At 35.7% G+C, this 8069-nt stretch overlaps 1 pseudogene; it reads right to left on the bottom strand.

The window, feature by feature from the left end:
* Positions 1-1804: 1804 nt before the first annotated feature.
* LOC112470055 lies at positions 1805-1923 on the bottom strand (annotated as a pseudogene).
* Positions 1924-8069: the final 6146 nt, after the last annotated feature.

Raw genomic sequence — 8069 nt, 5'->3', positions numbered from 1 at the left:
CCAGCGTTTCCTTCACACTCCTGATTATTTGGTTTTATGTCTACTTATCGGACTTGAGTTTAAGAGAACATTTTCGATTCCTCAAATGGCATACCTCCAGTGGTGTGCTGGTAAATGCTCAACAACAGACACCAGGGGAAAAGCCTGAATTTGCAGCAGTTCAGTTGTCTATTTCCATTGTGTAAAGACTCCTGCCATGGTCAATTTCAAAATACCAACACACATCACTGAAAATGCAGTTAGGAAGAAATATACTCAATTAGCTACAGTACGTCTACCCTACCTGACTTCAACACATCACTTCACACATTTCTTCTCAATCTACCCTTGTTCTAGAAAATCCCTTTGCATAAATGCCCCTCTTTTATCTGCCTTGGGCAGAAACAATGCGGACACCTAGGTCGGTGTGAATCATGGGCCCCTGGGAAGAATCTTTTTTCCTGCTCCCGGATAATATAAGTGCATTTCCAGAGCAAGAAGTTTATTCGTATTAGTCAACTAACTTTGTTCCTGATTAAGGCAGTAAGAAAGATTGGGTAGTATGTTTTCTTAAGGTAACATATGCAAAAGTATTGGCAAATATATGAGTTTGCAAGTCAGTTAAGAGTTAAAATATGTAATAAGTCTGAAACTACCAACCATTTTGCTACGTTTATTCATTCGGCCAATTTTATTTTATTTATGTCATCAAATATATGCTGTGTTATGTGCTAGATGTAATGGTGAACCAGACAAAGTCTTTTCATGATAAAGGAGGGGTGAATGTTTGTGACAGAATAAGTAATAGAAAATATGCGACCTAAGAAATCAGGCAGTTCGAATGCTAAGATTCATAGAGGGAAGCAAACATTAATTTAAAGTTTTCGGACTCTTGGGTATTAAGGCCACATAAAGATTTTATATAAATACAGAATTGCTATTACCTGTGTGACAGTGAACTCTTGCTGTAAGGTTGTTAAAAAGCCACAGTGTTAATTGTACAACTATTTAAAAATAAAAAAGCCTTCCTTCATGCTAAGAGGCCCTTTGCAAATATGGCGAGACAGAACAAGGAATGTGGAGAAACGTAGGGAAACAAATTGACCTGATGACTAGAACGACGTTACAACTGAGGATTTCTCTCACGGAGAGGGGAAGAACTGTCACTTTAGGTGGCACTAACTTTTCCCCACAGCTACTGGATTGGGCATAAAAGCTTTCACGATAAAAACATGTTAATCTTCTCATCATTTCCTGAGAAATTAATTTGAGCAGTGTTCCGAACTTGGGGTTTTAAAGTTGAGAAACTTAAGGTCATGGAAATGAGTTGCCTTGTTCCCACTTTGCCCAAATGATTCCAACATACTTCTCATTTATCTTGCCAGAATGGCCTCTACAAAATATATTTTCCTTGTAAATCTCTTCCTATATCAACATCACTGAAATGTAGTTCTCATAAACCAAGACCTTTTCCAGATTCCAAAAATATATATTTTTAATCAATTCAAAATGATGATTTATTAAAAAGAGAAAATACATTTGATTTTCTTTTTAAAAAAAAAATTATTAAATTTACTGAGGAGACACTGGTTAGTAAAATTATATAGCTTTTAAGTGTACGATTCAATAATACGTCATCTATTACATTAATTATTTACTCCCACCGAAAGTCAAATCTCCTTCCCTCACCATATATTTGACCCCTTATAGCTGTGTTACCCAAGATCACACCTAAACTTCTCCGATTTTTACTTTTCTCATTGGGATAATAATATCTTTCTCACAAGATAATGTGAATATTATTATTATTATTATTATTATTTAATGCCTACAGCACCTGGTCTTCCTAGGTGGTCTCCCATCCAAGTAGTAACCAGGCCCGACCCTGCTCAGCTTCCAAGATCAGACAAGATCGGGCATGTTCAGGGGGGCATGGCCGTAGACTGCTTTCAGTTTTATATCCCACATATAAGTGAAAGCATGTTGTTCTCAAGTTTTTCTGTGTTTTTTTTTCACTTAGCATGATAAGATCCATCTATGATTGTTACTAATGGCAGTATTTCATCTTTTCTAATGGCTAAGTAATATTCCATTGTATATATGTACCACATCTTTATCCAATCATCTATCATAGGACACTTCGGTTGTTTCCATGTCTTAGCCACCATGAATGATGCTGCAATGAATATCAGGTTGCATATATCTTTACAAATAAATGTTTGCAAATTATTGGGGTACAGAGAGGAGGGATTTCTCAGTTATTTGGTAATTCTATTCTTATTTTTTTAAGGAACCTCCATACTCTTTTTCATAGTGGCTGCACCAATTCACATTCTCATCAGTAGTGCATGAGGGTTTTTTATGCTTCGCAACCTCTCCAACACTTGTTATTACTTGTCTTGTTGATAATAGCCATTTGAAAGACGCATAGACCAATGGAACAGAATTGAGCCCAGAAATAAACTCACATATATATGGGTAAAGAATTTTTTGACAAAAGAGCCAAAAGCATACAATGGAGAAAAGAAAGCCTCTTTAATAAATGGTGCTGGTAAAATTGGAAAGCCACATTCAGAAGAATGAAGATATTTGCAAATAACACCTCCAATAAGAGTTAATATTCAAAATATATAAAGATCTTCTACAACTCAACAACAACAACAAAAACGATCCATTTGAAAATGGGCAGAGGACCCGAGCAGACACTTCTCCCAAGAAGACATACAATTGGCCAACAGATATATGAAAAGATGATCACTAGCCATTAGGGAAATGCAAGTCAAAACCACAATGAGATACTACCTCACACCTGTTAGATTCCAAAAAATTAATGATTATTCCATTCTTCTGGTCACTCAGGAATAAAAATATAGTTACTTTTGTGCCTCTCATTACCATATTTAATTCGTTGCCTACCTATACAGAGTTTACATTGGCAAGATTTATAAAATGATGCTTATTTTTTTACTGCTTATTAATTTTTATGGCAATAATGTCTATATCAGTGCTATCTCTTTTGTAAGAGAATGTATAGAAAAGTACTCAAAAATATAAACATTTGAGGCAGATTCTTGGGTGAAAAAAATTGATGCCAACACTAGAGCTTACTGATTAAGACAGGGACATGCCCATCAGGAGTGAAGTGACAAATGAGAATTAAATAATGGCTCTTCCATTTACAAGTTATGTGAGTTTGAAATTTAGCCTCTTTTATTCTTAATGCCTTCATCCTTATACATAAGAGTGATTTTTTAAAATGCATATTTTTGAGAGCTGTTGGGAGAGTAAAGGAAAGAATGTATGTTAATAGCTTAGCACTCACTCTGGAATTTAATAAGAACTCAGCAAATGCAAGCTATTGTTGTTATATGTAAATAGCATTGCTGTGGAGCTAACCCACCTGGATCCTCCTAACTCCTAACTCATTGACCTCACACTAGTAGCTTGGACATGGTGGGGATAGTTACACCACAGAAAGAGGCAAACTGTACAAAACAGTTCTATTTTTTGTTATTCCTAGAGAGCCTACTGCTAAATGTTTACCAGCAGAGCACTGTGATTGGGTTCATTAATGTTGTGCTTTGATGAAGTTATTCTAAGCAAGCCAGAGAGAAAGTGAGTGAACAGGATGAATTCATACCCAGTATAAATTGGCCAGGAAATGAAGTGGGTCTTCAGCAGAAAGCTAGAACTGAAAGACGATATTTATAGAGCTGAGTGATTATATCCTTCTTTGACTTCGATTATGTTCAGATGTGTAATTCTGGTGATTTCCGAGAATCTATGAGGTTCTAGTAGCTGTAAACTAGGTCGCCTTTAGTGAGTCATAGCCAAAGATGATAAGTCATGGTTTATATGCCAGGTTATCTAGATTTTAAACTCTGTATCACCTTGCAGACTAGTCTACAGTCAATTATTTCTTGGTTGTTCCAATTTTCTTTCTGCATCACTATGGGATTTGTGAGGAAGGAAACTCAGGCATCCATTCTGGGTCAGGGGACAGAGGGGCAGCAGTGGCAGTGGTTGGCCACTCTAGTTGTGGGAGTGGTGATCACAGAGACCCCAGAGCGAAGAACTTTGGGGAGGAAAGTTGTGCTTAGTCATCCTTCTGTCTCTTTGAACAAAAAGATTCTCTTACAAATATTAACTTTAGAGTTGTACTTTATTTTTTACTAAGTATTTTTATTTTTATTTTATGAACAGCTTAATATGAGAGAGAGAGAAAGAGAAGAGAGAAACTTCTTATTAATTTTTATTGTCTAAAATATTTTCTACAAACTCATCTGTCTGATATGCAAGATCTTTCCCAATGTGGTTTTAATCTGCCTTTTTAGGTTTGTCTCACATTACTTTCCCCCATATACCACATAGGAATCTAAATTAGTTATTTATTTGTCATATATGATTTGGACTTGCTGAAAAACAAATTCAACTGAGAAAAATGTACCTATCTGATTGGCCTTATTCGACAATTCATGCATCAGACAGCATTCAGCCTAGCAGATAGAAAGGAGCTCAGCTTTTACAGCAGAAGGAAGCAGGAGCAAGGAAGCTATGCTGGAAAAGAAGCAGACTGATGTTTACAGTGTCGCTTTCCTTTAAAGGGTAGTAGGTGTCTGTCAGGCAGATGCCTCACTAGTGCTGATCAGGTGATTGCTGATTGGCTGGTTTAAAATTTTATTTCTCGGAGAATAGAACTGTAATTAAGCTGCCTCTGATTGGTGATGTGAGCTCAGCAGAAGGGACTATTTGGGCTTGTCTTTGTTAACCGACTTTTGAGCTTCATGTATTTTACTAAGGTGTTTTCCTCTACTAGCACACCCTTCTCTATCATCTCTGCTTGCCATGAAATTCCAAAATTTGTACCATGTTTCATGGTTTGGTAGTATCTTTCATCATTTTTTACAATGAAAAATTCTCTACTTCCTGCAGACCCTTCACATTTGTAAACATTTCGCAATCTTCATATTTGATTTTGTAGCTATTGGGGGATGGATTATATTTAGACATATGGCTATGAGAAGTGCTATAATTATATGAACTCTGGACTGATGGAGGGAGTCAAGAGCCAGGAAATTGCACCACTGCCCTTTAAGACTGGGGAGATGAAGAGGAGAGAAATTGTGTGAACACTTGAGTGGATACGCACAGAGTTCAGAGAATGTGGAATGCTCAGACAATGGTTGGTCCCCGCATTTCGGGTAGCCTATGACATTGAGGATCCAAGATAAGACAATGCTGAGGAAGCTAACTATCATCAGAAAAAATAATCAGGGCACAACGGGATAGAAGAATCAGGCCAAATATATGAGTGGAAATTGAAGCATAGCCATGTAATGTCTATGTTTGGGCAAGCATGACATCAGTGAAGAGGACCATGGACACTTGGACCAATGTGAAGGATTGCTCAAGAACAAGAAGAGTCTGAACCCTCTGAGGCTGATGTTACAGGTGGTGGGGCTGAGGCTCTGTGGCAGACCCCGGGCTGGAAGACTTTCTGAGCAACAGATCATATGGGGTAGGGCTGTGACACTTGATTTTTATTCAAATGTGTTTTAAACCTGCCTCATTAACATGTCTATTGTTTGACATGTCTAAGATCTTGCATATAGAAGGTTCTCAGAAATGTCAGGATTAGTCATAGCACCGGGCATTATGGCAGAACTTCTTTATAACACAGAGGAGCTCAAGGTCTGGGTCATGTGGCTCTATTTTGTCATCTGTGAAATGTGGATCATAACACTTTTATTTTGTAGGATTATTGTCAAGATTAAATAAGAAAATTTATATAACAAAACAAAAAACACCTAGTAATTAGCAAGCACTCCATGCAAGCCAGAGATTGTTTTGTTATTATTATTAATATCCTCCTCCTTTTTTTCAATTCTTATGTTTTAAAAGTTAGTCAAATTTCAGTAGAGGTACGATGTTCCTATTTATTTTCTCTTCCACAGACTGAGAACAAGATTGCTTTTAATTATGCACAGTAAATCTATGATTCAATTGAAACTGTGTATCTCTCTGGGTTGCTTTTAATAGACCATCCATATAGATTATAAAAGATATCAACCTTTTATGCTTGATTTAATAGACATTCATATATAGTGTTAAAACAGAATATCCACGTCAAATATGACATTTTTTCAATTAAAGAAGAAAAAATATAACATTTAAAGGTCATGTTGTTTACATCCTTAATAAATACAGTAAAATAAAATGCCAATCTAAATATTTCATTAAGTAGCTAAGTTTGCTGGGCTGTCATTCTCAAAATTTAATTTAGAAGAAAACATTTGCATTTTTTCTTGCATGTTACATCTTATAAAATGACAAATACTGACTGCAGCAAGTCAGTTTAATACGGAAAAGTAGTTAGGAAGCACAGCAGGTCTATTCCTGATGGATAGCTGCCCTGTCGCCAAGAATACATTAAGAAATAAATGTTTCTTCTGTGGACTGGAGTCAATGGTCGTCAGAGCCTGGAGTTTACCAAAGTCTTCAAATGATCGTTCACTTGTAAGAGAATTGCTGAGTTATGAAATTTATATCTGAAGAATATTCTCAGAGGCCTCTAATTCATATATATATATCACAAGTCAGAGAAAACTATCAGCATGTTGCCAAATGTATATAAGCAGTTACATTAAAACCGATATAAAATATGTTCTTATTAATATTATGTAATTTCAGAGTTCAACCAGACTCCCAGACCAGCCTGTACAGCTGTCCCAGCATTGCTAGTGCATTTGAGACAATCCGCTCCAGCATAATTTGCTCAGAGGCTTTGCCTAGGAAACAAATATTTCTTCACTTCACTGGAAGTTTTATGTTCCAAAGTCTTGCCAAAGTTTGGAAAAGTAATGATATCTCCTTTAGTGTGAAGTTATTAATTAAATTATTGACTTACAATAATGATAATAGTAATAAAACTCAATATGGATGAATATGATGATAATAACTACAGTTTTGAATTAAAATGCTTGTATATACTAGGCCCTGTGTTAAATGCTTTTTGTCCATTCTTTTCTTTATCTGAACCCTTACAATGCCTTATTTGGTGAATAATATTAATATATTTATTCATTGAGTGCCTGTATACCTCGCACTCTCAAAGGTTGGGGATTTAAAGGTGGAAAAATATATAAAAATGAACTGCCTTCATAGATCATGTATTTTTGGGTAAGCTAACATTCAATCTAAGTGTTCAAATTCTAATATTTTATCTCATTAGGCCTCTGAAGCTCTTAATGGTTAGATAAGTCACCCAGCGCTGCACGTTCTGCATGGTTTTGGTGTCTGTCCCTTTAGGTGTGTTAAAGATCACTGTAGCTACAATGATCACAAACAGCGGGAGGCTGGGGTTTTTTTTTCCTAACTAATATTCTATGTGGTATATGAAATGGTAAATTTCAAAAAAAAATTATGCCACATACCTCACAGCCCCTCCCCTTTTTTCTGTTAATGAATTAGCTTTTGCCTGTGCCTTATTCTTGATTTTAATGTACTCATAATACTTCACCACTAAGTATGAAACTGGCCGGCTGGTTAAATACTGTTTTTCTAATTCTATACCTAATTTGTGTTAAGAATTTCTTTTTTAAAGCATGACTGAGTAAAACCTTTTCAAATTTAAATTGGAGATGAACAAACACATCCTTTCCCTTTCCTTTAAAATGCTGAATTGAATTACATTGTTCTTCTAAAGTCAGACTGTCTTTGTGCCAGACATGTCACCTCCAAATGATTCAGCTCACATCTCCTTAGTATGAGGATATTATCCTACAACCACAAGGCTATTATTATGCCTTAGAGAACTAACAATCATTCCATAATATTATATACTGTCTAGCCTATAATTTTTCACATTATTCCAAATGTTGTTTTCCTTCTCTTGGAGCAGGAGCAAATCAAGATTCTTGCATTGTCTTTAATTGCAATGCCTTTTTTCATCTAAGAAAGACTTTTCTTGTTTTTACTTTTTCATTTTTCACATTAAGATTCTATACTGAGACTGTGGGAATTCAAAATTCATATTCAATCACAGTACAAACTTATATCATCGTCCAGAGCCAACTTCCATTCCATAATCA

The sequence above is a fragment of the Pteropus alecto genome, unplaced genomic scaffold (assembly GCF_000325575.1).
Source record: "Pteropus alecto unplaced genomic scaffold, ASM32557v1 scaffold189, whole genome shotgun sequence".
Lineage (NCBI taxonomy): Eukaryota > Metazoa > Chordata > Mammalia > Chiroptera > Pteropodidae > Pteropus > Pteropus alecto.
This window is presented reverse-complemented; position numbering and strand designations above follow the sequence as displayed.